This window comes from Thermobia domestica, chromosome 3, assembly GCF_964235325.1.
Source record: "Thermobia domestica chromosome 3, izTheDome1.hap1.1, whole genome shotgun sequence".
Taxonomy (NCBI): domain Eukaryota; kingdom Metazoa; phylum Arthropoda; class Insecta; order Zygentoma; family Lepismatidae; genus Thermobia; species Thermobia domestica.
The window spans coordinates 38,782,852-38,800,476 of record NC_137456.1 but is presented as its reverse complement, the minus strand read 5'-3'; the positions used below and the strand labels follow the sequence as shown (position 1 = coordinate 38,800,476).

The 17,625-nt window shown below is 37.5% G+C and overlaps 1 protein-coding gene across 1 annotated transcript in view; it reads right to left on the bottom strand.

The window, feature by feature from the left end:
• The window catches only part of LOC145680300 (uncharacterized), a 29,614-nt gene extending 22,545 nt beyond the window's left edge, over positions 1-7,069 (bottom strand). Inside the window, exon 1 of the mRNA XM_081750663.1 lies at positions 6,960-7,069. The gene's annotated coding sequence lies outside the window, so the exon portion shown is untranslated. The remainder of the gene's footprint in view (positions 1-6,959) is intronic.
• Positions 7,070-17,625: the final 10,556 nt, after the last annotated feature.

Here is a 17,625-nt window from a genome sequence, read left to right as displayed (position 1 = left end):
TTCCCTTAAGACTATGAGTCATAAGTTTCAATAAGGTTAGCTATGTATCCCTGTACACTACCTCATCAAGGTCAATCACATGGTACAACGTCTTGCTTACGTTTATATTTGGCTGTAATAATCAATACCAATGACGCATTCTCAAATTATCCTACAAAGTTTCAATGTCCTGGACTCCTAATCCTATCATAGGTCAATAACTGATCACGTGATCACAATGATTTACCCAAAGAACATTTACCAATTATTGATATGACAATAAGAAATGTACCCCCTCCCAAAATTTAAGATTGGTACACAAATACACCTGTGTCTTATGAAAAAAGTAATAAATCCTGTACTCATTCAATAATAAAGCCGGTCAATAACATTTAAATTTTGAATATTTGGCCATAAGAGGAACACCAATGGGTCCTAGAAAACGTTTACCGAATTATGTTATTTGATAATTCCCAAATTTAAAAGGGAACATAAACATATAAAGGTAATAAACCATATAACGTGCTAAATAGGTGTCAATAACCTCCGAAATTCGATTTTTGGTAGTTCTTTACCCATGAAAGGGAACGATGTGGACCATCCAAATTTATAGTGGTACATATTGAAGTCCTGTACTATGATACCAAATGCTTATATTAAAACAATTTCTAAAACCGAGTGGATGAGCCAAGATACCCCTCCCAAATTTTTCAAGGGGTGCGTCAATGTACCCATGTCTTATGATAGGAAATGAACCCATATACATGACCATATAACCATATAAGGTAATAGAACCCCATCAAAGGGAAGAAATTGGGCCAAAAACCAAACGCATGGTACAACATATTGCTTATGTTTATATTTTAGTAATTTTTACCCATGAAAGGGAACAAGATGGACCACCCAAATTTATCATGATACATGTTGAGGTCATGTACTATGATACCGAATGCTTAAATTGGAAAATTTCCAAAATAAAGAGGTGGGCCAAGGTACCCCTCCCGGGGTGCATCAATATACCCATGTCTTATAATAGGGAATGGACCAATATACATGATCATATAACCATATAAGGTAATAGGACCTCATCCAAGGGGATAAATTGAGCCAAAACCAAACACGTGGTTGTACTAAAATTTGGCAATTTCGTACCCATCAAAGGAAACGTGGTGAACCACCCAAATTTATAGTAATATATATTAGGGTTCTATACTATAATACCAAATATGTAAAAAGGGGCAATTTCCAAAATTAAAGGGGTGGGCCAAGGTACCTCTCCCGGGTGCACAAATGTACCTATGTCTTATGATAGCGAATAGACCCCTATACATAACCATATAACCATATAAGGTAATAGAACCTCATCCAAGGGGATAACTTAGGTCAAACCAAACACGTGGTACAACGTATTGCTTACGTTTATATTTTGGCAATTTGTACCCCTAAAAGGGAACGATGTGGACCACCCAAATTTATCATAATACATGTTAGGGTCCAGTACTATAATACCAAATATATAAAATGAGCAATTTCTAAAATTTAAGGGGTGGGCCAAAGTACCCCTCCCAAATTTTTAAAGGAGTGCACAAATGTACCTATGTCTTATGATAGGGAATAGACCCCTATACATAACCATATAACCATATAAGGTAATAGAACCTCAAATTAAAGGGGTGGGCCAAAGTACCCCTCCCAAATTTTTAAAGGAGTGCACAAATGTACCTATGTCTTATGATAGGGAATAGACCCCTATACATAACCATATAACCATATATGGTAATAGAACCTCATCCAAGGGGATAACTTAGGTCAAACCAAACACGTGGTACAACGTATTGCTTACGTTTATATTTTGGCAATTTGTACCCCTAAAAGGGAACGAGGTGGACCACCCAAATTTATCATAATACATGTTAGGGTCCAGTACTATAATACCAAATGTTGAAATTGGGCAATTTCCAAAATTTAAGGGGTGGGCCAAGGTACCCCTCCCGGGGTGCACAAATGTACCTATGTCTTATGATAGGTAATGGACCCCTATACATGACCATATAATCATATAAGGTAATAGGACCTCATCCAAGGAGATAAATTAGGTCGAAAACCAAACACGTGGTACAACGTATTGCTTACGTTTATAGTTTTGGCAATTTTGTACCCCTAGAAGGGAATGAGGTGGACCGCCCAAATTTATCAAGATACATATTAGGGTCCTGTGCTATAATACCCAATGTTTAAATTGGTCAATTTCCAAAATTTAAGGGGTGGGCCAAAGTACCCCTCCCAAATTTTTAAAGGGGTGCACAAATATACCCATATCTTATGAAAGGTAATGGACCCCTATACATGATCATATAACTATATAGGATAATAACACCTCATCAAAGGGGATAAAATCGACCAAAAACCAAACACGTGGTATAACGTATTGCTTACGTTTATAGTTTTGACAATTTTGTACCCCTAGAAGGAAATGAGGTGGACCACCCAAATTTATCATAATACATATTAGGGTCCTGTGCTATAATACCCAATGTTTAAATTGGTCAATTTCCAAAATTTAAGGGGTGGGCCAAGGTACCCCTCCCAAATTTTTCAAGGGGTGCATTAATGTACCCATATCTTATGAAAGGTAATGGACCCCTGTATACGCCCATATAACTATATAAGGTAATAACACCTCATCCAAGGGGATAAATTAGGTCAAAAAACCCCGAAATTTGAATTTTTGGCAATTTTTTACCCATGAAAGGGAACGACATAGACACCCAATACTGATAGAGGTACATACTAAGGTCCTAGGCTACCATACCAAATTTTTAGATTTGGCAATTTCCAAAATTTAAGGGGGGTGGTCCTATGTACCCCTGCCAAAATTTTCAAGGGGTGCATTAATGTACCTATGTCTTATGAAAGGAATGGACCCCCTATACATGACCATATAATCATATAAGGTAATAGGACCTCATCCAAGGAGATAAATTAGGTCGAAAACCAAACACGTGGTACAACGTATTGCTTACGTTTATATTTTGGCAATTTTGTACCCCTAAAAGGGAACGAGGTGGACCACCCAAATTTATAGTGATCCATATTAGCGTCCTATACTATAATACCAAATGTTTAAATTGGGCAATTTCTAAAAATGAAGGGGTGGACCAAGGTACCCCTCCCAAATTTTTAAAGGGGTGCATTAATATTCACATGTCTTATGAAAGGTAATGGACCCCTGTATACGCCCATATAACGATATAGGGTAATAACACCTCATCAAAGGGGATAAATTAGGTCAAAAACCCCCGAAATTTGAATTTTTGGCAATTTTTTACCCATGAAAGGGAACGACATAGACACCCAATACTGATAGAGGTACATACTATGGTCCTAGGCTACCATAACAAATTTTTAGATTTGACAATTTCCAAAATTTAAGCGGGGTGGTCCTATGTACCCCTGCCAAAATTTAGGGGGTGGGCCAAGGTACCCCTGCCAAAATTTAGAGGGGGTGGTCCTAGGTACCCCTAGGTCATTGACCCCGGGCCAAGGTCATTGACCTTTGACCTATGACGTCACAAAGGTCGGGGTCAAAGTCCAAAGTGAGACCAAGTGGGGCAATTACTACTCAAGCTATTACTATGTGCGTATTATTGTATTTATCACACATAAAAATCATTAGTGATATTTATCAGGACCATCTAAAAATGTTAGTCATTACTGCCGAATGTCGCAAAAAAAGCGACATACCACATTCTTGTATTATTTCGAGAAACGTTTCGTCCAAAATGGACAGTATTATGTCCCTGTGACCGTTGAATATTCATAATTGTTAAACATTTTATATAATATTACAAACACTTCCCAAACATACTATCACTACCAAATCCCCACCTATATATAACTAACTACCAAGAAATCCCGGGTAGAACGAAAGATAAAAACAGCAAAAACACAAAAACACGTTGTTCTGCTATCGCCAAAATCCTCCCACTCACAGAAGTGCACAAAATCGTCGATAGATGGTCTCCTAAGCAAGGATGAGTTGACCGGTACGTCGTAAATCCGTTGCAATCGACATCTGCGCCCACCGCCACTCATCGGCACGCATAAGAAGTATGTCGCGGATCCTCAACAGACGTCCAAAAGGGGTTAAAACACATTTTACTCAAACATTATATTGAGTGTTTATTATCTGTGAATACGACCCTCAGACACACTGATTAACTTCTGATCGTCCAATATCTTCCTCAGCTACGCCAATTAACGTATAGTGACCCAATGTTTTTCTTAAACGATCATATCACTAAATGATTCAATGATACACTGTCTTAAATTGCGTCTAATGCACTAAATGATGTTCATCCATTGAAAAAGTGGTTTCCTCTCTTGTGTTTCCTCAATATCAAGGGAGCTTGCTTCGTGATTGGAAATATTCTCTAATTACATTTTAAAATTTGTCACAACAGTTGTTTTATGGCATGGTTGCATCTAAAAACAGCAGTGGAAAGTGACGGTAATTAGAGCCGTTTTCAGGCAATGGTGAATCCGGCAGCCGCCGGAAGGCCCGTTCTCTTATAACAATGGCGTTTCCACGATGTGCAATGGGTGTACGAGTACCCTCAAGGTAGATATGCACCCGTTGTTCTTTTGATTAATTTCATATAGTTAGCTTCTTAAAAACAGAGAAGTAATTTACAAGGTGCCCGAGAACTCCGTGTACTCCTCTTTGTTTGGAAGAAACGTGCGTTTAAGATGTGTCGAAGATAGGCCGCAAGGTCTTGGGCAGTGAAGTCTTGGCCAGCCCCAATTTTGGCTCTTTGAGATTTTGGTCGTCAAACTTATGCTGAACGACAAAGTTTTTGCCATGCGAGATTTCGGCCCATGAGAGTTTGGATAGGCCGCGAGGTTTCGTCCGTATACCATGAAATCACAATTAAGCTATCTAAGTTTAATTATGAAGATTGAACACGAGGTATTAGAATATTAACTTTAATGCCCGGATAGGACGCGCCTTTGGCGTGAGGGACTGGAGTTTGATTCCTGGAGGAGCTCATGTGGTTCGGATTCCACGTTAAGCTGTAAGTTCATATCTGACATAGCCTCGCTCTAAACGGGACGTTAAACTCAAATCTAACTAATTTGATGACCAAATATATGATGCAGTCACGTCAAAATATAGTAGTGTCACGGGTTTCGTTGGCGAGGGTGGGGGAATCGTGTTGCCCCCAGATTTTAGTCAAATATATTTAAAGAAACTATACTATTTTGTATTTATAACTTTTGTCGGAAAGAAGATTTTGATTTTGATTCACTCGACCCCCAGATTTAAAAAGCTAACGACGCCAGTGGTAGAGTCACCGTGTGGGTGAGGAGTTAACTTATATATATATATATATATATATATATATATATATATATATATATATATATATATATATATAGAATATCAACTTTACTTCTACTAAGAGAATTATTTGGAACTTGTAACTGATTTTTGTATCATTATTGAACATTATGAAATATGATAGGGTCTTAATTTTTGTCTTTACTGCCGGGAGCCCAAGAAGATATTGATTTGGCCGTGCCAATAATTATAATAAAATCTAAATTGACAATTCTTCATTCAGAAGAAAATGTTCAATTTAATGAGTTTTCAATTGGCCAATAAAGTTTAATTTAATGAGTTGTCAATTGGCTTATCGAGGTACGTGGTCAAATTATGAAGGTTCCCAAGATAAAATGTTTTACTGAATACCGAAAATCGCGGAGCCGATGGCTTTTATTCTCTTATCCCTCCGGGGATTATTTTATGCATCCATATTTGTAAATAAATGTTTAGGAGAGAGGAAAACAAAACTAAAAACCTACCACTGATTCACTTCTACACACAGTATGACATTTAATTATATAGAGGTTATCCAAATGAATGTATGAGATTTTCGTATCAATGTCCATGCTTCATTACATAGAGCATTTGTATTTGAACCCGCTAGGTGATAGTGTGTCAGGAAGCAGCTGGTAACTGCTGACGGTATTATGGTGTTTGCGAGTCTTAAGCAACTTAAGTAGGGAGGTCCAGCATTCGATTCGTTCTAATATTTAATTTATGGTGACAGGTCTTAATAGTCCCGAAATTTATTGTATGAAGGATATGGGTCATTCAATACAGTATACAGATTATGTTGTGCTGTGTTTGTAGTATAATGATGTGGCAAGCTGTACTCCCGCGGAGGTCTTAATCATCCACCTACAAGCCCGACATATCGTCCTGTAACTATCATGTCTTCAAGTCACTAGCTAATCAATGGGAACGGCGGTAGGGAAGACCGCCCTACAAAGGTTACCTCTTTAGAAGCCTATAGATATAAAATATTGCAGTATTTATTTTGATTTGACGTAAAACTTTGTATTTGATGCCTATAGTAATCGTCAATGAGGCGATCCACTCCCTTTAAACCTCTCATCTGGGTGAGCTAGTGCTTCGAGCCCAGCAATACTCAAACTATATCATTGAAGATTGGATCTGCATACAATTCTGAACGTTCTTTACTAATGGTGTCCACAAAGTAGTGACATGCTGAGACACTTGCTTGAACCAGTAGATGATGGATGACGCTATTATTTCCCGTGTTTTCACAGGCATTCCGTCTAATAACTATTACAGAAACCTCAAGAGTCTTTCTTTCATTTGACCAACAGTAGAACACATAGCGCATTCAGTGTACAAGGAAATTTAGTCTAGTCTTGGTCATTTTGGAGATATTTCATCTACAAGATCTTTATTTGAAACTGATTTCAGAGCTTCAAAGATTCGAGTCCAGATATTGTAGATAATTGTTTTAATGTAAAAACAAAAACAGTGTTAACTTTTCTGTGTACTTAAAAGTATCATCCAAACTTTGTCTCTTTTGCTTACACCTTTGGTAAAGAGACTTTATTTCCTTCTGCTCTGAACGCTTCATGTGTTTCGCTTTCTTACTTACAGATTAGTTCGAAATCAATGCTGAATTCCTTGTTAAATTAATCGTGTCCACGTATCACTTAAGAAAAATCACCACCATAAATAAAAACATTTATTTAGCCTCGGTAAATCTATACCGTTTAAAAATTTCAAATTATCTTAACAATTACAAATTAACATTAACATTACTGTCTCAACAATTACAAGGAGCATAATTTTAAAAAAAATCAGTTAAGTAATTCAGTATTATTGTAAGAATCTCTCGAAACTTTTAAAAATTAATTCTCGAAACCTTGGAAATCATCAAAATTCTTATTTTTCTTTTATTGATGATATTCCTTTATAAAAAACTCAAAATGTTTATCCATTGATAAAAATATTTCACATAACCTATTATCACGTACAGTAGATCCAACAGTGGGCAATCTTAGGCTAGCAAACGTTGGTCCTATTTTGTGATTGGCCACTTTACCGAGCATTTGCCAACTAACTCCATTCCCAGTGAAACTCCTAAGAAAGTGAAATTGTGATTGAGAGTACGAGGTCAAATCCTTGGATAAATAATGGCAAATTGTTGGTTGAACAACACTACCTTAAATTAACTTCGGACCAATGTATTTTTCAACTTAATTTTTTGCGAGTATCAATTCCGAATCGTACGTATGGCCTACCAAATGTGTTGCTAGGAAAGATATCAAACAATACATTGTTATATTGGACTTTCAATTCCATATGATTCATTCAACAGCGATTCATTAAATCTACAAATGCTGTAACACAACAGAATATAATGAATTAATAGGCTACAATAAAATGACAATAAGAGACAAAGAGAAATAAAGAAAGCGAATATACCCAACGGAAATTGGATAGTCAAATTTTCAACATTTTGTACTGACGATAAACACTTAAGAAAAAATGGTAGCCTCTAGATTTTTCACTTTTTATTTTCGATTGTAATTATTTCAAGAGAAATCGGTAGCATCTAGATTTCTTACACTATATTTATCTATTTTTTTCTAAAGAGATTTGGTTGGTTGTTCCAACTAACTCATATAAAAGGACAAACTATATGTATCTTGTATATCTGTGTCAATATCTTTAGCTTCTCTAGTTTTTCGCTTTTATAACTTATGCCTTATTCGACACCTTTATTCCAAAAGCATTTTTTAGTTTTACATCCTTAATATTTTTTTGGTAGTTCATTGTAAGTCTGAGATATATTATACTTAACATTATTTATACAGTTACTTGCGTATTAATAATATTATAGTGCTTTTAGCTTTGATATTTTTGGTTACATATTTGATTCCCAGAATTTTTTGAGCTACACCGCATCTTCAGCCAATTGGATATACGTAACATATTAAGGTGAAGTTAATAATACGCTATTGTATAAGAGATCTGAATAATGTTACATAAGACATCTGAGGTAATCTTGTCTACTATTTTTGTTACAATGGGCCTTATGCAGGGTAGTTCTGACGCGTAATTAGTGTCTTGACTAACATATGTTTCCTGCAGTAGTCAGATTTTTAGTATGACGCTAATCATACTTCAAAACGACTCTGCATAAATCCCAATATGTTCAGTAGCTAATTCAGTCGATACTAGAATATGTTCAACGCTTCCGTTTCTACTGGGAAGGATCCAAGAGCATCAAATTGTCAATTTTCTCCAATAAATCTCACAGGGTGATGTAATAACGCCCATTGTGACTTTTGAGGCAATTTCTTCAGTTTCTAGCACTCCTGCAACGTCTTGATTTTGAAAGCTATAAAAGATTTCATGTTGAACGTATAGTACTTATTTAAAAGTGTCCAGTACGTCTTTGTAAACCATAATGCAATGCTGTTGGATCGTTGTGCACTAATTTGAACCAATGGTTAACCAATGTTTTCGGAATGCATAACAAATTTATAACTCCTAGCTATAAGTGTTTTAGAATTATGTAAATAAAGCCGTCCTTTAAACGAAAAAACAAGCGAAGCCCAATGCAGATAATTTAGTTGGATTCTTTCTTGCGAGTACGTAAATGATGTCAGAGACGAATCGTCCTTCGTTTGTACCTCTGCTAAATTTTCTAATGACGGAGTAGTAATGGGGTTACTTTGCCTCACTTTTTGGCCCCTGGGTCCCTGCCTCAGGACCCATGGTCCCTGGCCCAGGGTCAATGACCTAGGGGTACCTAGGACCACCCCCTAAAATTTGGCAGGGGTACATAGGACCACCCCCAGGACCCATGGTCCCTGGCCCGTGTCAATGACCTAGGGGTACTTAGGACCACCCCTCTAGATTTTGGCAGGGGTACATAGGACCACCCCCCCCCTTAAATTTTGGAAATTGCCAAATCTAAAAATTGGGTGTGGTAGCCTAGGACCACAGTATGTACCTCTATCAGTATTGGGTGTCTATGTCGTTCCCTTTTATGAGTAAAAAATTGCCAAAAATTCAAATTTCGGAGGTTTTTGACCTAATTTATCCCCTTGGATGAGGTGTTATTACCCTATATGGTTATATGGGCGTATACAGGGATTCATTCCCTTTTATAAGACATGGGTATATTAATGCACCCCTTGAAATTTTTGGGAGGGGTACTTTGGCCCACCCCTTCAATTTTGGAAATTGACCAATTTAAACATTGGGTATTATAGTACAGGACCCTAATATGTATTATGATAAATTTGGGTGGTCCACCTCGTTCCCTTCTAGGGGTACAAAATTGCCAAAATATAAACGTAAGCAATACGTAGTACGACGTGTTTGGTTTTTGGTCGATTTTATCCCCTTTGATGAGGTTATTATCCTATATATATAGTTATATGGTCATGTATAGGGGTCCATTACCTTTCATAAGATATGGGTATATTTGTGCACTCCTTTAAAATTTGGGAGGGGTACTTTTGGCCCACCCCTTAAATTTTGGAAATTGCTCATTTTATATATTTGGTATTATAGTACGGGACCCTAACATGTATTATAATAAATTTGGGTGGTCCACTTCGTTCCCTTTTAGGGGTACAAAATTGCCAAATTTTAGTACAACCACGTGTTTGGTTTTTGGTTATTTTATTCCCTTGGATGAGGTCCTATTACCTTATATGGGTGTATACAGGTGTTTATTTTCCTATTGTAAGACGTAGGTACATTTGTGCACCCCTTTAAAAATTTGGCAGGGATGCCTTGGCCCACCCCTTAAATTTTTTGGAAATTGCCCAATTTAAACATTTGGTATAATAGTATAGAACCCTAATATAGATCACTATAAATTTTTCGGTGGTCTATCTCGTTTCCCTTTTAGGGGTATAAAACTGCCAAAATATAAACGTAAGCATTACGTTGTACCACGTGTTTGGTTTTTTTTTGACCTAATTCATTTCCTTGGATGAGATCCTATTACCTTATATGGTTGGGGGGCGCGGTGGCTCAGTGGTAGAGCGTTCACCTCTGGTGCTTGGGGTCCCGGGTTCGATCCCAGCCCCCGCCAAGTGAACTTTGTGGTGGACAAACACCGTGCTCGTGGGTTTTCTCGGGGTTCTCCCGTTTCCTCCCACTTTCTTCATTCCACCATTTTCATTCATCTCTCATTATCACCGTCTCCTTTAGCCTCACCGGCATAACCGTGGGACGTAAAACTTAAAGATTTCTTTTTTTTTACCTTATATGGTTATATGGCCATGTATAGGAGTCCATTCCCTATTATGAAACATAAGTACATATGTGCACCCCCGGGAATGGTACCTTGGCCCGCCCCTTAAGTTTTAGAAATTGCCAAATCTAAACATTTGGTATCATAGTACTGGACCCTAATATATATTACTACAAAATTTGGGTGGTCCACCTCGTTCCCTTTTAGGGTGCATTTTGTTCCGCTTTAGGAGTGAACCTTGCAATCGTCCCGAGTTTGATTCTTGGAAATGTTGAATTTAACGTCCCCGCGAAAACGGTGAGAGATGATAGGACGAAACATGAACTTACTTGACTGAGGATTGAAGCAGTGACCTCATACAGTAGAGACAAGCGCTGAGCCATCGTACACGTGTGTTGATAACTATGCAATAGTCCCGAGTTTGATTCTTGGTGCTAGTTTCAGGAAATGTTAACGTCCCACTTGAAACGATGATGAGAAATGAGAAAACATCATAAACTTACTTGCTTGCGGATTGAAGCAGAGAACTCACACATCAGAAAAAAAAACGCTGAGCCACCGTACTCCATTCAGTGCGAGCAGTTTTGCGTATGAAAAGAACATGAACAGATTATGTTACATTACTACACATTTCTGCTTGTTGTTACGCATAGAAGCTTGTTATTGTGAAATTGCAGAATCTGCTTTTACTACATCAGCATTTTTTCTCAGCTGACGGACTTTTAAAGCTCAACTTTACATTTATGTCAAAGACAGTTTCGTAACATATCGATGAGTGTTACATTTTTCAATCAAGCTTAAGGAAAATGAATCACATTTTAGATGTGTTAATTTGAATGTCGTAAGAAACTAACGAGTCAACGGTATGATGTCATTATCAAAATTGCGATACTAGATGTCGTAACGATTGATGTGTAAGGAGAAAAACGTGAATAATGTCACAACCAATCAGATTGCTTCTTACATCACGTTTCGGCTCATGATGAAAGCTGTGTTTTCATTGGTTCTCCGTGATGTCATTGATTCATTTTCCTCGTTTCTGATTGGCTGATAGTGATGTCACTTTATAGTTGAACACGTTTTAGACCTAAATAAATTTCTTAATTTCATTTTCAAATCCTACTTCCACGAAGATCTTGAATGAACGTAGGTGTACCTCTAGTGACAGCGTGACTTTACTCCGTTCCTTGAATTTGAGGTAAGTATCGACTGCGTTTTCTTAACATCAATGGAGTGTTTTTTTGCATGAGGATAACATTGTTATCATTGTTTTATTTAACACGAAATATTTAGCAAATGGAAGAATAACTTGACCGGGGATCGAATTAGGAATCCCACACATTAGAAGTAAGCACAAGAAATTTGTTGATTTTGGTTTAGCGTCCCTTCAGTAGTGGGGTGCTAGGAATACAGCTTAATGTTGAATCTGAGCGCATACTGGGTGTTGAACCCGGGCCACATCCCACACATTAGAAGTAAGCACGAGAAATTTGTTGATTTTGGTTTAGCGTCCCTTCAGTAGTGGGGGGCTAGGAATACAGCTTAATGTTGAATCTGATCGCATACTGGGTGTTGAACCCGGGCCAGAGGTGCGTAACGCTAACCACTTAGCTCAGTTTCTGATAGTAAACAAAGAAACTACGCACGAATTTGTTCCCTACAACGTGAGACGTGGACCTACAGTTTAATGTGGGATCTGATCTCCCGCCGAGAAACGAATTCGAGTCTTTCTTGCCTTAGCTCGAGAAAAGCAAGCGCATGAGATTTTGTTTTCGTTTCATGTTCGTCATACGTTTTAAAGTTCAGTGTCAGAGGAAAAATGCTTACTACAATGATTCTTTCAGCACAGTTAGAAAAACAATTTCATTCATTCTTTTTATCACTACAGAAACTTAGGTCATTTACATGTTGATGTTGGTCCGGGTTTGACGACAATAAAACGTTTCAGTAGTAGAACTATTTGAGATATGATCATTCTTTTAGGATTGATCGTGTAGTCATTTTGATAACGTAGTGATCTCTGAATTCAATTTTAATTCGTGCTTTTTTCTCGTTTTAGATATTTGTTTTTCTTTGCCTATTCCTTTTTGCTTACCTTACCTTTTTCCCTATTTGAATATGGCTACTTCTGGCTTTACTGTCTTGCGAGAAATCAATAGACATTATCGGCGTTTTAATCTTGAAGGACGAATGCTGGAAATTCAAATTAATGCTCCGACCAGTGGCACCGATATTGTGGAGTGGGTTCAGGCCTCCTTTCAACAGATGTTGGATTATTTATTGGAAAACGTCGTCGAATCATCGATGGTTGGATTGTCGATTTTATCCCACGATGAGAAGAACAAGCCATTTTATTTATCTTTCCGGCATGCAAGTAATTTGACACTGGAGACTTTATGGGCATCCTTTGATCGCATCCTTCAAAGTAACGATAGTTTTCTCATGAACGAACCGTTCATTGTCCATTTTCATCATGTGGATGTGCCCCGTGGATTTGGATTGTTGCGTCGAGGTCTTTTATCAAACGACGAATTATTAAAGTGCAAGAAAGGCATTTTACGTGTAAAAAACACCGACAAGAAATGTTTAGCGTATGCGATTGTGATTGCTATTGGCCTAAAGAAATATAAGGATACAAATAAGAAACTGTACAGACAATATCACAACCAGAGAAAGTGTGTTGTTCTCCCTGACGTACATGAACTTTTGTCCAGATCATCAGTGAATTTAGAGCATGGGGGATCCGTGGAAGAATTACGACAATTGCAACGCTACTTAACCGATTATAAACTTACCGTATACACCAGCTTTTCCGGAGAAGATATTCTGTATGAAGGACCGGGTGGCGAAGACAAGATTCCAATCAATTTAATGTGCATCAATTCACATTATGACATCATCACGTCATTAACGGCCGTTTTCTCTACTGTGTATTATTGTGCTGCATGCCACAAAAAATATAATAACAGAAATAGACACGTCAAGAACTGTTCGGCCATGTGTGAGAAATGTTTGCAGAAACCGCCATGTAGTAAGACCAATACGGAGAAGCAGTGCCCAGAGTGCAATCGTGAATTTTATGGTGAAACATGTTATACAAATCATCTGACTGTACCATACCATAAAGGCCAACCAATATGCAAGATGGTGAAACAGTGTGCCAAATGTCTACGCATTTATTCGTTTGTCCATACAGGGGAAAGAAAACATGATTGTACTGATTATTTTTGTAATGTGTGCCATAAACATGTTACGTCTACCCACCAATGCTACATGAAGCCTGATACGACTCAATTAAAACCTGGAGTTCCATCAGTGTTACATGCCAAGAAAGCTATGATTGTCTTCTATGATATCGAAGCCACACAGGATACTTTCTTCGATGAAGACACGTTCATTCATAAGCCCAATTTACTGGTGGCCCAACAAGTATGTTACAACTGTGTTCAAGATGAGGATATACATCATCCGTGTGAAGTTTGTGGACAGCGAGAACATATTTTTCAAGATGATCCGATCAATGCCTTTCTTGCGTATTTACGTCAACCACGACCCAACATCAAACTTATTGTATCTTTGGCACATAACTGTAAGGGATATGATGGTCATTTTATTCTTAAATCTTTAGTGGAAAAACATGAATTGAAACCTACTTTGATCTTGAACGGAGCAAAAATTTTAAGCATGAAAGTGAATCACTTATCGTTTATTGACTCCTTAAATTTCATGCCAATGGCTTTAAGTAAATTATCCAAGGCATTTCATTTACCCGCGACCAAAGGATATTTTCCACACTTTTTTAATACTGCTGCAAATCAAACGTATGTGGGAAAATTACCGGACATCCATTATTATGGTGCAGATGAAATGAAAGTGGATGAACGAGAAAAATTCATGACATGGTACAACGAACACCAGAACGATACGTTTATTTTCCAAGAAGAATTGGTAAACTATTGTGTCCAGGACGTCAACGTACTTCGATTGCCTTGTATATCTTTCATGACCACTTTTGAACAAGAAACTCACGTCAATCCTTTCCTGGAGACTATCACTTTGGCGAGTGCGTGCAATTTAGTATTTCGACGAAATTTCTTAAAACCCAATACTATTAGCATTCTTCCTGCACGAGGATACCGTCACAGAAACAATCAGTCACGGATTGCTTTGCAGTGGCTTGCCTACATGGAGGAAAAAGAGGGCCATCCAATTCTACATGCTGCGAGAGGAAAAGAAGTTTATGTTGCTGGTTTTCATCTGGACGGCTACTACAAAGATCCCGACACTAAAGAGGAACACGTGTATGAGCATGCCGGCTGTTTTTATCATGGCTGTCCTCTATGTGTCCCTACAGGCCGTGATCAGCCCATTTATGAGAACTCCGAAGAAACAATGAACTATCGCTACGAGAGAACACAGCGTAAAATGAAGTTATTACGATCCATGGGATATAAAGTACATGAAATGTGGGAATGTGAATTTCGTCAAGTGTTAAAATCCAATCCAGCATTGGCCTCTTCTTTAAGCACACATCCTTATATTAATAAGACACCATTAAATCCAAGAGACAGCTTCTATGGTGGTCGTGTTAATGCCATTAAATTGTATCACGTCGCAAATGAAAATGAAGGCGAAGAAATAAAATTCTTGGATATCGTTTCCCTGTATCCTTATGTGAATAAATGTGGACGGTATCCAATAGGGCATCCACGAATATATCTACAGGGAGATCCAGAAATGCCCGACATTCAAGATGTCAACGGATTAGTCAAGTTGAAGATTTTGCCTAGCAGAAATGTGTTTCATCCAGTGCTGCCATTTCGCTCAAATAAGAAGTTGTTGTTTCCACTTTGTGCTGCCTGTGCCACAGCATTAAATCAAGATTCTGAATGTACACATTCGGACAGTGAACGAAGTCTAACAGGAACGTGGGTGTCCTATGAAATTCAAAAAGCCATTGAACTTGGGTATCAAGTCATTGAAATTTATGAAATTTGGGATTACGACATCACCGTATATGATCCAGAAACCAAGACTGGTGGATTATTCAGCGAATACATAAGCTGGAAGCTTCTGGATGGCCTGCCAATTGCGTCACCGAAGAAGAAAAGCAGCAGTATATTCAAGTGGTACAACAACGGGAAGGCATAACTTTAGATGCAGCAAATATAATGACAAATTCAGCACGTCGTAGTCTTGCAAAACTCTGTTTGAATGCCTTCTGGGGACGACTCGCTATAAGAGACAATTTCAGCCAAACGACCATCATTAACGACCCCAAAGAACTGTATCAGAAATTAACTGCTCCAGATATAAAAGTCAACCAAATTTTACCTGTTAACGATTCGATGTTATACCTTTATTGGCAGTATGAAGATGATGTTCCAGTACAAAATCACAATGCTAATGTTGTCCTTGGAGCATTTACAACGTGTCAAGCTCGTCTGGAACTCTACAAATATTTAGAACTGCTGCAAGAAAGAGTACTATATTTCGATACAGATTCCGTAATATTCACGCAGCGACCATCACAGCCCACAATAGAACCAGAAGTATTTCTTGGTTCAATGTCAAATGAACTGGAATCAATTGGACCAAAAGCATACATTAAAAAATTCGTGTCTGGTGGCCCAAAACAGTACGCCTTGGAAATCTACAACCCCGACACGAAATCAACCAGTTATGTATGCAAAATTCGTGGATTCACACTCAATTATACTGCAAGTCAAAAGTTAAATTTCAATAGTCTGGAGCAAATGATCATAAATCAATCGAATGAAAAAATCTCCATTAGCACGCCGCACAAAATTTACAGAACCCACGATCATCATCTTGTCACAAAACCTGAAGAAAAGAAGTACAGTTTCAACTATAAAAAACGCCGATTAATACCAGACACATACGAGACATTGCCCTATGGGTATAAAAAAGCCAGAACAGAATAACAGCCATATTTTCCCCTAATCCCACCAACATCACCTCCCAAAGACGGGCAAAGAATCAACGCAACACGGGACATGCTTCAACAAGGCCACAGCGAAGACAAAAACTCAGATGACATCACTTTGCAGAAACCCGTGGAGAAAAAAAAAAGGAATTCAGGTACGTCACATTTGCGTTTCTTTTCTCACCTCACTCTCTCTTGATCAGTTAGTTCGATGTTAATAATCTGTTTTTCTTCTTTCACAGGAAACAAAATAAATATTACCATGTATATTCATATGTTTTATTTTCTCTTTACAGAATTTGTACCCGTCACGGACACGTCTTCCTTTGAAGAAAAAAGAAATTCTGTATTCTATTATACATGCTAAAAATAAATGTACAAAAACATGATTCTGTGTTTTTATTTCACATCCTAAAATCAAATTCTTTTTCCTGTACTGCGATTTCAATTTCTTTTTTCTGAATCAGTTTACCGATAAAATAAATCAATGTTTTGCGAAAAAAAAAATCAAACTAAATTTTTGTTTCAGAAAATTTTTTGTGTACGAAAAAAAAACTGATTCAGAAAATTTTTGTGTACGAAAAAAAAATGTTTTCAGAAAAATTTTTTGTGTACGAAAACAAAATTCTGTTTCAGAAAATTTTTTTGTGTGTACAAAACAAAAACTGTTTCAGAAAATTTTTATGTACAAACAAAATTCTGTTTCAGAAAAAAATTTTTATGTACAAACAAAATTCTGTTTCAGAAAAAATTTTTGTGTGCAAAACAAAATTCTGTTTTCGTCACGAAACTGATCCGACTAAATGAATCGATTCATTCTGATAGTGTTGGCAACACTGGAAAAATTTCGGTAAGTATCGCTCAGACCCTGAGTTACAGCGAACACAACTAGATTCGAACCAGCAACCTTACATGTCTGATTCATCTCTAAATACAGCCAACTAAACAATAAGATTGTGTGTATACGTCAATGCTAGCACTGAGTCAACAAGGTTTTCTTCAAGGTCAAAGTTGCACACGAAGTAAAAAGATGACAACGCAGATCTTCTATCTTTCTATATGAAACATAAACCTAGTGTAAACTGCTCGCAC